Here is a 15801-nt window from a genome sequence, read left to right on the forward strand (position 1 = left end):
TGATTGATCTGGATTTTATTCTTTTTTAACACCTTCCATGAACATAAGCCTATCTTAGTGATGGTTGCTCTTCAACATGGTGATAAAACATTTTATCCCCTAACTAGCATTCACCATATATACATTCCATCAGTGAGTCACTGACCACATATTTTAATCCAAGAGTCATCCAGTGACCCAACTTGTAGGGCCCCACGCTTATCAATCAAATATTGAGAGGACTGCTTTAGACCCTCCAAATTCATATTTATCTGATTATCCACCATCCATTGACTCCTTGTCAGAAAGAGCAGATTAAAATATATATGATAGAATACATCCCACTGACAAACAACTAGTTTACCTATTTTGTTGTTGCCAAGAATGCACACAACTCACTGCCTTCTCTATCAAAAAATGTTCCTTTCATTGCAAGTATTTTTTTTTATTTTTTTTAAACTTTTTTTTTTAACGTTTATTTATTTTTGAGACAGAGAGAGAGAGACAGAGCATGAACGGGGAAGGGGCAGAGAGAGAGGGAGACACAGAATGGGAAGCAGGCTCCAGGCTCTGAGCCATCAGGCCAGAGCCCGACGCGGGGCTCGAACTCATGGACCACGAGATCGTGACCTGAGCTGAAGTCGGATGCTTAACCGACTGAGCCACCCAGGCGCCCCTCAAGTATTTTCTTAAATATATATTTTTGAGTCTATTTATTTATTTTGAGAGAGAGACAGACAGACAGACACACAGACGTGTGCATGGAAGGGCAGAGAAAGAGGGAGAGAGAATCTCAAGCAGGCTCCGTGCTGTCAATGAGGGCCTGATGCAGGGCTCAGTCCCACTGACTGTGAGATCATGACCTGAGCTGAGATCAAGAATCAGATGCTCAACCGACCGAACCACCCAGGTGCCCCGTGGTTCCATTATTTTTGACCCCTACTTAAACTCTATGCTCCAGCTGTTACTGACAGAAATTGAATGGACAATGAGGTCTTTCTGGTGGAACCTGAGGATCCACTGTAGAAAGATAAAAATTGGTACAATAATTATACTAATGAGCATCCAGCCAAAAGGGAGCCCATTCAGGGGGGGAAATACTCTCCTGTTCTGCTCTTTAAGCATGCCGCTTTGCCATAAGTCAATTACTTCAAAGTGATTCAGGGCATCATATCTGAGCTGCATGATGCCTGTTGCATACCCTAAGGAATCTATCCTGTTTCAATGATACTCACTGAGCTTCCACAGTCTACTCTTTCCCACATTCATTTGCCCATTCACTCAAAATAGAAAATTTTAGTATTTCCTACAAGATGTGAAGACTCCAAAGATGCCAGGATTCCCTTCAGTGAAAGTCCAGTCAACTTTGCCCAGTGCAGTCCATGAAACAATTCAGGCTAAGAACCTCTCTCTCCTTGGCATGCCTTAGAATTAGAGTCTTTGACACCATAGGTGAAAAGGCTTATGTGTCTAATGAATTTGGTCTTAGAAGATTAATAATTTTTAATACTAAATTCATTTAAATTATTTGGCCTTAATAACTTTCCTCCAGCCATGAAAGTAGCCAGATATCCATACAAGAACTAAATTCTCTAGAGACCATAACCACAGTGGATCTTCTTCCTAAGTTCTGGCTCATTCTTACCCGACTGCCACTATTGGTCCTTCTTTGTTAATTAATTTTTTCCTTTCCATCATGGCTCTGAATTTGATGTTTCAGATGTATTTTTCATCTTGAAATTGTCTCATCTATATTGTGGACCTTTGCCCTCAATGACCTCACTCCACCTAACCCTGGCTCTTGACCCTCTCTAAACTGCCTGGTAGGAATACCAGACTGGCTCACCACTTTGCATAGAATTTAAGGGTAAACTTTCCTTTTAATGTGTTTATGCAAATGCACAAAGACCAGCACAGTTTCTATAGTGCTAGTAACTAGAAATGGTCTTTACAGTCTGCAAGACCCCAGGAGGAATTTCCATGACCAAAGTAAAGGAGCCCTAAGGCAGATTACCAGGGCTAGGCAGGAACAAAGAGGGACATTTCCATCGAATCCCACTGTGTGCTTGTGTCAAAAACTTGATGTCTTAACAGAAAGGATTCTGCATGCACCTTTCTACTATGGCAATGATACTTCCTTAGCTGGACAGGACCATTACATACCAGTATTCCCATCAGAACCTCCACTTCTATATCTATTTGAAGGCTATTTCCCGTGAACAAAACTGGGCCAATCATAGAAAAGCACAGCCAGGACAGCACTTCCTCTTGTAATGGGAATTTTGCAATTGAGAGGTACCGGGGTAGAAACAGATTTGCATGCAATGCACTCTAAGTTGCAGTTTTTCCAAGTAAGAGAAAGATTACAGAACTTTTCTCAAATAATTGGTAAAGACTATATTCGAAATAATTCTGTGTGTTCAGATGATGAGGCAGTGAAAGACAGAGACCTCCTGCCCCCTCAGACCAGTGGCACGTACAAAACAGGTGGTATTACACAGTGGACAAGTGCCTGGGCTTGGCTCCTTAATGATTATATGGCCTTCAGCAAGCTACTTAACCTGTCTGTGCCTCGGTTTCCCCATAGGCTTTTTTGTGAGGCTTCAATGAGTGAAATCCCCTAAAGCACTTAGAATAATACCTGGCACACAGTAATCACTCAGTAAATATCAGTTATTTCATTATGTAATTAGTAACTGGAGACCAGAAATTCACATGGGGAGAGAATCAGCCTTCTGGCATAATAAAATAGACGCTGACAGCACCTAAGAAAGAAATGAGGGCATCAATAAAAGTCCTTCCACCCCAAATACTGGCAAAAAACTAACCTGAATCATCCCGTTATCAATGAGAATAACACAGATGTGTGTATTCTCATACCATGGATATACCCGTACATATATGGCACACATGCACACACTCACCGTGAAACCTATAAAAGGAATCCACATCATAAATGAAGATGAAAAATAAATTTATTCAAGATTGAAGTAAAAGAAACTCTTGAAAGATTTACTACAGCAAACACAAGTGTTTTGGGGAAAGCAGATCTTGTACTCATTATTAAATGGAGGAACATGAACACTGAAAGAGAAGATGAAATATTAAACAAGACAAAATAGTCTCAGATGAAAGAGATGCTAAATGAATAGCAGGCAGATGTAAAAGAGCGCAGGATGAAACAAGGAACTTTTGTAAGGAAACTAAAAATAAAATACCTGAATATATATCAGCTTTAGGAACAAAAAGAACAAAATCGACACTACATAAAATTAAACCAACGATTAAGGAAGTCTTGAGAAACTCTCCCAGAGCACAGAGTATAAAGACAAAGAGATGAAAAGACAAGTAAGATTAGAAATGTGAAATAGGAAGAAATGAAATTGTATTCATGGTCACTGGTATTTCAGAGGAGGGAATTAGACCAATTGGGACAGGGGTAATAACATTCAATCTAAATTGGCCATAATACAAGGTGGGGGGAACCTGTCTGTATCTGGAGAAAGATACAATTCTACAGATTGAAAAATCCTATTCTGCAACCAATATTAACAGTAATTTAAAAATTCTATTTATTGGATTACTGTTCCAAGTAAAAAAGCAGTGGGCTTCAGAAATTAGTAGCAAATTAGTACCCCATCTAAGACATTCAAGATGGAAAGTGTATGTTAACACCTCTAAGAAATTATGCTATGATCTATTTTCCAAAATTACTTGACCATGGATTTCCTTCTTTCAAAGAATTAATGTTCTGCAGAAGTAGTGTTCTGTACTGCAGTTTCGTAAACACCAACTGATCATATGTTGTGAACTTTTGGAATAATAACGTTACATAAAATTTTCTTTATGGAGTTTATACATAAAAATAATTAAAATTCTTATTACATTAAGATGAAGATATAGTTAATATTCTGTATTAGTTTGCTAGGCTTGCCATAACAAAGTACCACAAACTAGGTGGCTTAATTTATCTTCTCGCAGTTCTGGAGGTTAGAGGGCCAAGATAAATGTATTGGCAAAGTTGTGCTCTTTCTGAGGTCTCTCTCCTGGCCTTATAGATGGCCATCTTCTGTCTGTATCTTCACAAGGTCTTTGTGTATGTGTGTGTGTGTCTGTGTGTCTGTCTGTCTCCTAATCTCTTCTTGTAAGGACACTAGTCATACTACATTAAGACCCACTCTAATAACTTCATTTTTTAAATGTTTGTTTATTTATTTATTTATTTATTTATTTATTTATTTATTTAGAGAGCATGAGTGAGGGAGAGGTAGAGAGAGACAGAGAGAGAGAGAGAGAGAGAGAGAGAGAGAGAGAGAGAATCCCAAACCATGAGATCATGACCTGAGCCAAAATCAAGAGTCAGAAGCTTAAAGGATTGAGCCACTCAGGTGCCCCTCTAATAACTTCATTTTAACTTATTTACCTCTTCAAAGCCCCTTTCTCCAAATACAGCTATATTCTGAGCTACTGAGAGTTAGGACTTCAACATATGAATTGGGGAGAGAGTGGAAAGAGGAAGACAGTTCAGCCTATAATACTACCAAAAGAAAAATAAAGCTTTTTGTAGAGTTCTATTCAATATTAAAAGCTAGAAGATATGGAATAATTAGGTCAGGATTTTATGGGGTAAAAAAAAATACATAATTGAATAATGCTATGTCCAATCATGGTGTAATTCATATATAAAGAGAAAGAAATTTTCAACTATATAATGGCTCCACAAATTTACTCCTGTTGATCAAGATATAAAATTTAAAAAATATAAAAATTTATCTTAAAAAACTATGTACAAAATAGTAGCCATCTTAAAAATCAGTTTTGAGAACACAGATAAGAAAATGAAATGAATTGTATCTTGGATTTGAATTTCCAAACCTAGTAAATGGGCAGAGGAGTACTGAAGGGGAATTAAAACTATTCATTAAAATATTTCTACTTTTAGTTTAGTTATGTCAATAGATGTGACTTAATTCTTGATGTTTTTAACTAGTATGTATATGTGTTCTTTTTCCTTTAAGGCAAATTTTGTAGAAATAAAAATAGGCACATAACTTCCAAAACATATGAGAAAACAAAGAAAGCATGATTTAAATTAGTACTTCTCAAACTTTTTTATATCAGTACACTTTACACTTTAGAAAAATTACTGAGGATGCAAAAAAGAGTTTTTATTTATGTGGGTTATATATGTTAACACTTGCCATATTCAAAATAAAAACTGGGCAATTTTAAAAACACAATTATAAGCAAATACACATTCCATTAACTATCAGCATGATGACATCATCACTTGTCTTTCAACCTCTGGAAAACTCCACTGTTCACTTATTAGGAAATGAGAGTTGAATAAGGCAAATGAGGTCTTAGTATTATTATGAAAAGAGTTCTGGCTTTGAGAACCCCTTAAACAGGTCTTGGGGACTCTCAGGGGTTTCAATATTTAACTGCTGATTTAAATAAATGAAAATACTAATAAATCCAAAAAGAGTTTGAAAAAATAAGACCAAATTTGTCCTTTATAAGATATTATAAATAAAGAATATGAAAACTGATTCAGTTTGATACAAATGCATCTACAGGCTGGCTTCCCTCTACCCTCTCCAAAGAAAGAGCCTCTCTTTCTCTCCTTGTTGTCTCCATGATGCCATTTTCTGCCAGTTTTCTTATGTATCTTTTATCATTGCTTTTGTTTGTTTAATTAATTAGTTGCTTTCATTAGTTTGTTTTTGTACTTATCTGTCCTTCTCTAAAATCTGCTTTTCACCTTCTTGTCTTTTAGCGCTATCTTTAAGGCCTCTTATTCACTCTCCTGTCTTCATAATATCTTGATAATTCCTCCCAAAGTATTCAATGCATGTATTCATATATTTATATATATATATATATATATATATATGTTCATTTATCAAACTGCTTAAAGGACATATCTGCTTGAAAACAAAACAACACTTAAGTTCAACATATTTGAAACTTTATTGAGAAACTTGTTCCCATAATAAGTTTTTCCTTGTAATTCATTCAGTTAGTCATCCCTTGTTTTTACTTCCCAGTTATTTTACCAATCTGTTCTCTTTTTTTGCCATTTATTACTAGTGGCCTAATTCAGAACTTTGTCATATCTTCTTGAACTCCTGGAAAACCCTGTTCTACGGTCTCCTAGCCACCAATCTAGACTTCCTTTGACCATGGTCCATCTTCATGAGAGCAATCATCCTAAAAGCCAAACGCTGCCACTGTAACCCTAATTTAAATTTTTTATCACCTAAAAAGCATCTTGTATGACATGCAAGTCCCACTACTTACTACTATCATGTGATCTCCGATATTCTGGTAATGACATTGAAAATGCATGCTATATATATATAATATATATATATATATATTTGTATAATATATATATATATATTACATATATATGTAAAATGTTTATATTTGAAGTTTAAGTTAAAAAAGAATATAAATTGCACATAAAAACTATGATCAAAAAACTATGCTCTTAAAGGGGTATTCCTGCGTGGGTCAGCTGGTTAAGTGTCTGACTCTGACTCTTGATTTCAGCTCAGGTCATGATCTCACAGTTCATGGGTTCAAGCCCTACATCAGGCTCTGCACTGACAGCACAGAGGCTGCTTGGGATTCTCTCTCTCTCAGTCCCTCCCTTGCTCAGGCCTGTGCTCTCTCTCTCACTCTCTCTCTCTGAAAATAAACATTTTTTTTAAAAGCTATGCTATTAAACTGTTATTTGCAAAAGAAAAAAATATTAAAGAAAAATACCACCAACATATAAGACTTATTTTAGAAATAATATTTTTCTCCTGTCCCCAAATATTTGATAATATGATCCTACTGCTTTACGATAGAAAATAATAGTTTTCCTTGGTTTTATTTTTAAAAATTTTTAAATTTATTTATTTATTTTGAGAGTGAGCTTGAGTGGGAGAGGTGCACAGAGAGAGAGGGAGAGAGAGAATCCCAAGCAGGTTCCGTGTTTTCAGCAGCAGAGCCTGATGTGGGGCTCAGTCCCATGAACCGTGAGATCACGGCCTGAGCCGAAATCAAGAGTCAGAGCCTTAATGGACTGATCCACCCAGGCCATCCATCCTTGTTTTTAAAGATCCGTGAAACATCTATCTTAGAGGTTCCCTGGCATTGATAATAATATCCATATTTTTATCTTTCATATGATATAAAATCTAAGCAAAAGAAGTTGTCCATTATATTTAAATTTTTTATCTTTTCACTATGATGTTTTGGTTATGTAACAAGATGCCAACGCAGAAATTAAAGTTCACATTCCTAGAGCAAATCACTTTTCTATCAAAAATATTTGTACTTTGCTTTTATATACACTGCCTCAGATCTCTCTGGGAACTTATGCATTCAGCCTCTATAGTCTAAGATCAGGATCTGAAGCCAGACTGTCTGGGTTTGTCACCTCGGCTATGCCATTTACTTAATGGCATGCCTTGGGAAAGTTATTTAACTTCACTGTACCTTAGTTTTCACGTGTATAAAATGGGAATGATAATAGCACCTACCTCATATGGTTGATGAGGACAAAATGATTAAAACATGTAGAGCACTTAGAATGGTGCTGGGCACATATTAAACACTAAATCAATGTCAATTATGAACTATTATTACCATGATATTATGTATAAGTACACTAAATATGTGTATATATTATGCAGTTTATAATTATAGGTATATCTTAATTAGTTTTTCACATGCATTATTCATTTGAAATTTCACCATAAGCCTGTGAGATAGACAGGGCAGGTATTACAACTGTTTTTGCATATGAGAAGTCTAAGTCTCACAGAGATTGGGCCACTTGCCCAGAGTTTGAAAATTAGACATTTACTAGATAAAACACATTGACTCATGAATATTCCAATGTTGCCCCAGGGCCCAGGCTCATCATGACCAAAGTATCTGAGTGAGATGAATTCCCTGGCCAAAGGCAAGAAGCTAGAGATCTCTTCTTGTTTTCATTTCTTATTTCAATATAAATGGGCATATATTTACAAACGTTTAACAACTGGCTGGGGTGGAAGGGAGCTCTGATTTATAACACTTGCCCATTTCTTGTTTCTGTGATATAAATACTCCCACTATGGCCAATTTCAAGCTACCAATCTGATGTAAGTGAGTACAGAATTTGGGAGAGATGTGTACAAGGCGTGCTTCCTAACCAACATGAGCTGGTTCCGGTATATCACAGAACATAAAGAAAGAAAAATGACAGTGGAAAGCTTGGCCCATGGTTGGTGTCTCAGTGTTTAAATTAACATTGAAGCTATTTCTCTATCAACACTGTATAGGAATTGTGGCTAACCAGACCACTTAATTGTTTTCACTTAAGACTTCAAAGGTATCCCATGTTAGAATAACTACTTGGTTATAAAATTTTCCAGGTCACACCTTTTTCTTTCTGGGTTTTAAAACCTGGGTTACTCTGAACCACAGAGCTGCTCACCAGTTTCTTATTTTCAGTGCACATTCAGGAGGCATTGTGTGTTCTAAGATATTTATTGGATCCTTGGCTGTTATCAAGAAAACCCCATTTATCATTACTGCTCTATCCTCTGGGGAGGTCAAGAAGGGATAACCAAGGCTTCATAGTTGATCTCTATTCAGATCTTCCTCCAACCTTATCAAATATAGATACCACACTTTTTCAGAAAGGCATTTTTCTTATTCCTCTTCTACTAGTGCTATGAGCCCTTGCCAGCAAGTGGCCTGACACTGTTGAGATGTCAAAGGAAAACATTTTCCTCTGGTTCCCCTATCACGTCTATGAAAACTCCATACATTCAATATAGATTCTCTACTGATCTAAGGGAGCTTAGGAGAATTCTGTTTATTTTATGATTTGTCTTGTAAAATTGCTAACAGCAGTCACCTCAGAAATGGTAGGCCAGGGCCTCCTAGATGCTATACAAAAATGAATGTATATTTGAGTAGTCATAAATTCCCAGCTTGGGCCACTGGGACCAGTTTTCATTAGGGCATAATACAGTTTCTTGTTGTGTTACTGTCCTAAACGCTACAGTACCATTTTGCATTTACTGAAAAAAATATCCAAAAGACTGTATCAGCACCTTATTGTGCAACTAACTTTCTGGTGCCCTAGACATATATTAGTTATGGATCAGACTGACTTAGCAGAGTGTAATCAGTTATCTACAAGTCTGGTTCTGATATGAGCCACCAGTGCTCCAAATTCTCAAAATACAAGATAGAATTGCTTGTTAAACTTTTCTAAGATCATTGGTGATTAGAAAAACCTTCTTCTACTGACATATGGAGAAAGTGACAATGCTGGAAAGCATCAGCTCTCAATTAAAAAGATACGATCAACCTCCTCCATCTCATTTTCATACTTCCACCCTCCCCACCATGTACCACAGCTTCAAAACAGTCACTCAGGGACTGCCTTCTAGATTTTTCTGTATTGAGTTTGACAGATGAGGCTTAGTAATAAGTAACCTGCCTACAGCAGAAATAACTTTATCTTGTGTAATGTGGTAAGCCTTTGCCCTGGTGGTAGAAGGAGTGAGAGAAACAGTATTGATTAAAGAACTATGTAGCATGGGCACCACAATAATACACCACCCTTAAAGCTGCAGCATCTAACATTTACTCTGGCATTTTTTGTACCCACAAGAAATGTTACTGCACAAATCAGAAAGGGAGGAGATGGTGTTAAAAAAATCTGAGTGCTGGGGCGCCTGGGTGGCGCAGTCGGTTAAGCGTCCGACTTCAGCCAGGTCACGATCTCGCGGTCTGTGAGTTCGAGCCCCGCGTCGGGCTCTGGGCTGACGGCTCGGAGCCTGGAGCCTGTTTCCGATTCTGTGTCTCCCTCTCTCTCTGCCCCTCCCCCGTTCATGCTCTGTCTCTCTCTGTCCCAAAAATAAATTAAAAAAAAAAAAAAACGTTGAAAAAAAAAAATCTGAGTGCATACACATCAATTTTCTGTCCTCTAAAAGCTGACCCTGAGATAAAGATTTAAGTCAAGTAGTTTATTTGGGAGGTGACCTCAGGAAGCACAGTGCGAGAATGAGTGAATGAGAAGTGGAGGGAAGAGGCCCATAAAGGGGATATGTTAGTGGGTAAATGACCACTGTAAGCAGCTGGATCACTCCCCCTGGGAATCCTCAATTGACAAGGTAAACACACCTCCAGGAAGCAGATAGCTTGGGTACTTAGCAGTCTCTCTTTTCTCAGTGGTGGCTCTTGGTGGCTTTGAAAACAAGACATTTTGGCCTTGCCCTATCATCTACATGAATATGACCTCAGGAAGAGAGAGACACTGGTGCTTAAGGTAGGAAGTCATTGGTATATACAATAACTAGGCATCAAAGCTGCCGGTGAATCCTGGAGTGAGCCAGGGGGTGGGGGGATACGGATCAAGCACTGGCAGTGTCTGCTTACAACACACCTACTTAAAGCATGGTTGGTTCAGCTTGGAAAGAATCAAAAAGCAAGACTAAGTGTGCAAAGAAGGTGATGGCAGCTTCTAAATGAGCCATGTAAACCCATTTTCCCCTCTTCCTCTTGCTGCTTCTCTCCTTTCAGGAGATTCCCTGACCGCACACTAGACTCCCACAAAGCAGCACTCATCATGGCCCGCATGTCCTATACATTTCTCAACCAGTACCTAGCACCCCACTTCTCTTATCAAAACTAAATTTACCTGTCCTGTTGCTCATCTCCTCAGAGATACTTTATGCTTCAAATGTGACACATCATTACCAGATAAACTCTTATGTACTAAAATCTTGTTGGTTAATACAGCTCACCCAAAGATATTTATAATTTGTCAGTGGGCTAGTGGATACTTAATGCATTAAGGGATAATAGTACACTCTCAGATAAAATGGCAGATCAGTGGTAGAGGAATTTGGAGGGACAGGGCCTTCTTTACATATGAGATTTTTTCTCCTAAATTGTTTAAGAAATATACTTGCATTTCAAGATTCACAGTGAATATTATGCTGAGACCTCTAAGAAGTCCAGTTTTAAATATATTTACCTTTTTAGTAGTTTTCCACATATTTTACCAAAAAACTACTTAAAAATGCTTAACCTATTTTCTTCATTACCTTGTAAAATATAACATTTGACATGTACAAATACATGTAACATATATGTGTGTGTGTGTATATACATATATATGTGTGTGTGTATATATATATACATATATATATATATATATTTTATACCAAATACCTCTGACCTTACCACACAATCCAAGAATAAAAATTTACCAATAACTTGGCATGCACCTATATGCTCTTCTCTACATCCCCCTTCACTCCAGAAGTAACAAACCCTTATCTTGAATTTTGCATTTATCATTACTTTGTATTTTGTAAATGGTTTTTATCATATCAATACATAAATACATAATGTATTGGCTAGGTTTATTTTTGAGATTTATGAAAATGTGTGGTATTTTGAAACTTGTGACTTTTTATTTTTCATTGTTGCATACCTGAGGTTCACCCTATTGGCTGCACATAACCTATATATTTGTAGAGCATTCCTTCTCATCACTATGTAAAATCTATTTGTAAATATATTTCAATTTATTTACCCAGTCTCCTATTGATATATATTTGAGTTGTTTTTAGTCATTCTCCTATTTTGAGCAATTTTCCTATATTTTTGTATCTGTTTCCTGGTGCATATGTACAAGAGTAGGTACCTACAGGTGCAAATGATAATTTATGTGCTAATATGTACCTACATATGGAAATTTCAATTTCACAAGATAATGATCCTTGTTTTCAGAAATAGGTGGGAATGAGTCAGACTGTCTTTCCATTTTCCATCATGCTGAGTTCTAGGAGTTGGAACTCATCATTATAAGCAACACCCACAAGTAGAAGAAGACAACTTCTTTAAGTAAAGTCAGTGTCTGAGCTCATTCGTATTTAGGTATCCTCTGGGGGGGGGGGGGAAGCAAGTATTAGACACAAACAAGAGAAAAGAAACCTATTTTTCCCTTCCAAAGGCTGCTATTCAGAAAAGGGAGAGAAGTTTATTGTGGTTCCTCAAATTCTCCTGGGACTCTTTCATATCCCTCTCCCCCAGGTTTTTGGGTGATCTGGAGCTCAGCCAATGCAGAAGTATGTTAGGTCATGTGCAACTCATAAATAGCTGAACAGGTGGACCAATCAGTCCTGTTACCATTGAAAAGGCTGCATGGTTGGGCGAGAAGAAGTTTGTTTTTTTTTTTTTTTCCAGGCAACATGGGTTTTTTGCATGCCAAAATTTTTATTTTTTTATTTATTTATTTATTTATTTATTTTTTTATTTTAATTTATTTACCTTTCTTTCTTTCTTTCTCTCTTTCTCTCTTTCTCTTTCTTTCTTTCTTTTCTTTCTCCTTCTTTTTTTGTTTTGGACATCCATTTGGTGGTGTTTCCATTACCACGGTGGGTTTGAGCATGGATCAAGTAGGCTTGTAGAGATAGCTGCCTGTGCTTGGTTGCCTGTTTCAGTCTCAATGTCGTCCTTGGTCATGAACTTAAGTTTCTGAAACAGGTATACTGGGATTGGGATTAACTTGCTTCTGTCCATAAAAATTGTTCCATGGTGTGGTTTTTGCTAGTTTAGCCTGAGTGGTTGGCTAGACTGAACAAATAGCTAGGCCATTAGATTAGACCCATGAATTTGCACAAAGGTAGTTTTTCAATACTGGGATAATGTGTTCTGTGACCAGAAGTTGGCCTACTTCTGGGAGCATATCAATTACTGTAAGATATCAGAATCTTGTCATTATTATTGCATATAGCTATGGCATTACTTGAGATTTTCCGATGTTGGATACTCTTTGAGCAGTAAATCACAGTAAGTCTTCTAGGCACACACTGAGCCAGAAGATTGGGAAAAGCAGGAAGTGAGGGTGTTTATGGGGCTAAGAGTCTGTTCATAAGATTTGCTAAGATATTGGCAATGCCATTTCCATTCTGCAATGCAAAATTTGGGGGATGCTTATCTCCTCTAATGGGTGTTGAATGCAAAGGGTACTCACTGTAGAAAGACCTTGTCAGGTCAGAAAGTCTTAACTTTTCATTTAATGAGACTAGCTCCTTCCATTAGGAATGAGTGACAAGCTAGTGGTTGCCACTCAGCCCAGTTAGCAAGGGAAAATGGAAGTCTAATGCCAAAGGCTCCAAAAAGCTGTGAGGTTGTTCTAAGATACCTGTGATTACTTGGAGAACTGAAAGAGATAAGGAGATCCACGGTAGGGTTGGTTTTATTATTGTCTGCACTTCTTCTTATAGGGCACTCCCCTCAAATTTGGCAGCTTATTTGGTGACTTGGTATACAGGCTGTAGTTAAAGTTCCAGTTGTGGAGCATGCAGTTTCCATACCCAAAAGAAGCCCATCTAGGGTTGGGCGTCATTCTTTATATATGTTTTTTTCTAACTCTTCATGTCTTCATACTGTATTTTGGTCATTTGTTTATATATAATTCCAGTCCACTGATTTGCTCTTTTTTGTGTCTTGTTCCATACATGTGTTTTTTTATAGCTTTATGATATAATACACGAAAAATTTGCACACATATAGTGTATATATCTTGATGAGTCTGGACACATGCACTTGTGATATGACCACCTCTAAAAATTCCCATGTGTGTGTGTCTGTGTGTGTGTGTGTGCTCTTTTTTTTTTCTACTAAGAATACTTAACACAAACTTTATACCCACTGAAAAACATCTCCCTATTTCTCCCTCCCTACAGCCCCAGGAAACCACCGTTCTGTTCTCTGCTTCTAGGAGTTTGATTTAGATACCACATGTAAGTGGAATCATGTAGTATTTGCCCTTCTGTGACTAATTTTACTTAGCATAATAAGGTCCTCCAGGTTCACCCATATTGTTGCGCACTGCAGGATTTTTCTTTTTAAGGCTGAATAATATTCTCCTATTTCTTTATCCATCAATGGACCATGTGAGTTGTTTCCACATCTTGGCTATTATGAATAATGGTGCAATAAACCCTGGGATACAGATATCTCTGAGATTCTGATTTCTATTCTTTTGGATATATATCCATAAACAAGGTTGCTGGATCACATGGTACTATTTTTAATTTTTTGAGGAACCTCTATGCTGTTTTCCATAGTGGTTGCACAAATTTACGTTCCCACCAACAAGGCAGAAGTGTTCCAATTTCTCCACATCCTCACCAAACTTTATCTGTTTTGGATAATAGTTCCCCTAACAGGTATGAGATGATATCTCATTTTTATTTTCATCTGCATTTCCCTGTTTTATCTACTATTGAAACTGTCCATTAAACTCTTTGTTTTTTTCTCATACTTGTGGTTTTCTTTCTGGAAGTATCATTTTGTTTTTCAAATCTCTCAGTTCATTCCTGATAGTTTTGCCCACTGTTTCCTTTAACTTTTTCTTAACATGGCTGACCTCCTTATGTGCTTGGTGATCTTCCATTATAAATGTTTTACTTTATCTTTATCTGTCCCATGGTCCTAAATTGGGAAAAATTTCCTCTCAAAACTATTTCTGCTTGTGGGTGACTGGGAGGAATATCAACCTGGAATCACTTCAGTCTTCTTCTTGATTTTTCAAGGGAATTCCATGTGCAACTTCACCACCTTACCACAAAAACTTCACTATCTGGATAGCAGGGCTGCTGTTGGCATCTTGACTTCTCATCTTTTTTGTCCTGACTCCACTCCACTGATTTGGTTCCAGCTGACCGTTAATGTGTGTATGTGTGTGAGATGGGCCATATGGAGGTCTTGAAGATACGCCCTACATTTTAGGAAAGTAGCAATACTCCAAAGACGACCTTATCATAATATAGCTGCTTTACACTGGAAGGATCCATTAGAACATTTAATTAGCCAGAATACCAGAAGTATAGAAACATATTCCAGTAAATATATTAGCATTTTGGGTACACCCATTCTTCAAGGTACACAGCTTGGGAATAAATAAAACATCCAAAATACTAGATTACTTTTCAGAGAGTCCAGGTTCTAATCTTTTTATTACCATTCCACTATGATTTCATATGTTATTCTATATTGATTCCCCTGTTAAATGTACACCTGTGCATATATCTTATCTCTCAGGCTCAATATTCTATCAATCTTGTTTTCTTGAATCAATAGTGAAAAAGTACATGTTTGAGTTTCAAATCTATATAATTTTTCATTGATGATTAAGAGTAAAGTGACCAAAGATTAGGAGTTGAAGAGATAAGAGAAAGTGACTAATAGCTTGAATAAATCCATGAAATAGTCTGTCAGTTTTAGGTGACTATGGGACATTAGTTTATATTTAATAGTTTTTTCTTAAATGAGTTTTAAAACAGCTCTCTACTCTTCTACTAGGCGAATTTCCTCAATTTACACATAATGAAATCAGCAAATACACAGAAATATTTCATACATTTACTATTTAATTGATGTAGAGTTATGAATAAGCCAGGAATATGCACTGCTATTCTAGAAGAGAATGTATCAGTTTCCTCTTTTGTCCAGTTTAATGCTTTATTTTTAAGAGTCACAAAAATTGCTTATACATGGGATTAGTACTTTTGATTTTTATCAAATGAATCAGGATTTTTTTAGGGTTACCTTAGATTCAATCATTTTTCTCATATCTTTGAAAATATTGTGATTTATTAGCATAGCTAATTAAAAGTAAAATCAGAAAAAACTAAATTGCAGGATTCAAATTCTAAGAAATATTTAGGCAAAAAGGAGAATCAAATCTGCTCTTCTTTTGTGACATACAATTTTTACCTTTAATTTTACTGGCATTTAACTTTG

Source organism: Panthera uncia, chromosome A2 (genome assembly GCF_023721935.1).
Source record: "Panthera uncia isolate 11264 chromosome A2, Puncia_PCG_1.0, whole genome shotgun sequence".
Taxonomy (NCBI): domain Eukaryota; kingdom Metazoa; phylum Chordata; class Mammalia; order Carnivora; family Felidae; genus Panthera; species Panthera uncia.